Consider the following 1208-nt stretch of genomic DNA (forward strand, 5'->3'; position numbering starts at 1 on the left):
TTTCAGAGGAATCCGGGCAGAGTTACGGTTTCTAGACTATGAAGGACCAACTGGGTGAACCAGTCTGTACAGCGCCACCCTGAGGCAGAGCAGTGCTGCAGCTCTACTTAGTTAAGAACCCCAGAGACAGAAGCTGATTGTGGGTGAAGCAGATAAACAATCAGCTTCACTGAATCTGGATTTGAGCATCAGTGTTTCCCCAAACAGCAAAACGTCATACGTTTATTTTCAGGACCCCCAGAATTTAGATTTTGAGACATTCGGGGGTCCAAGAGGTTAATTAGGGGTTGCTAGACCCCCCAAGATCCCCTGTATTTTACAGCTTGACTACGAGGTCATTAAATGATTGGCATTTGAAAAACGCTACATACACGTTACTGCTAGCTAAGACTGCTGCACACTGAACTGACTTTACATGTAAGTCTAGTCTTAAACTTAAGCTCTGGACCAACATCAGCTGCTCAAACAGCAGCCTGGAGCTGACAAACACCCCTAAACTGGACTCTTAAAAAGATGGTTATTAAAGGGTTCCTCAGTAAAGACAGTGTTCCTATATAGAACCAAAAACACTCGAAGAACCATTTGCATTAAATGTTTCTTTGCATAGTGAAATGGTTCTTCAGATTGATGAAGAATGTGTTTTCTGTGGTTCTATGTAGAACTAAAAAGGGTTCCACTATTGTTACAATGTCAGTCTTGTGACAAAAGAACTTTTTTGGTGTTACATAAAAAGGTTCTATATAGAACCGTCTTCAGCACATTCTCCATCAATCTGAAGAACGCTTTCACAATGCAAATAACCCTTTAATCATGCAAAGGCTTCTTTGAGTGTTCATGGTTCTATACAGAACCACCGCCTTGACTAAAGAACCCTTAAAGAACTACCCTTTAGGTTCTTTAAGTGTTCATAGTTCTATGAAGAACCATTTTCTTTACTAAAGAACCCTTGAAGAACCTTAAAATGTACTGCGTAACGGATGAACTCTGGAATGTTTTGCTGCCTCAGCCGTTCATTTTTCTCATAGGGAAAACCAGCGTAGAGCCGGAATTCCTAATATGGGCACAAATCTAACCGCTCCAGCCAATCAGTAGCCAGGAGCTGCCTGCTCTGATTCCTGATTGGTCGACCGAATTCCAATCAGAGTTCTGTGCGCGACCAGGTGGTCTAGTCGAAGCGTGAGCCCACGGTGCGCACTCCCTCTCTTTTG

The sequence above is a fragment of the Colossoma macropomum genome, unplaced genomic scaffold, assembly GCF_904425465.1.
Source record: "Colossoma macropomum unplaced genomic scaffold, Colossoma_macropomum, whole genome shotgun sequence".
NCBI lineage: Eukaryota > Metazoa > Chordata > Actinopteri > Characiformes > Serrasalmidae > Colossoma > Colossoma macropomum.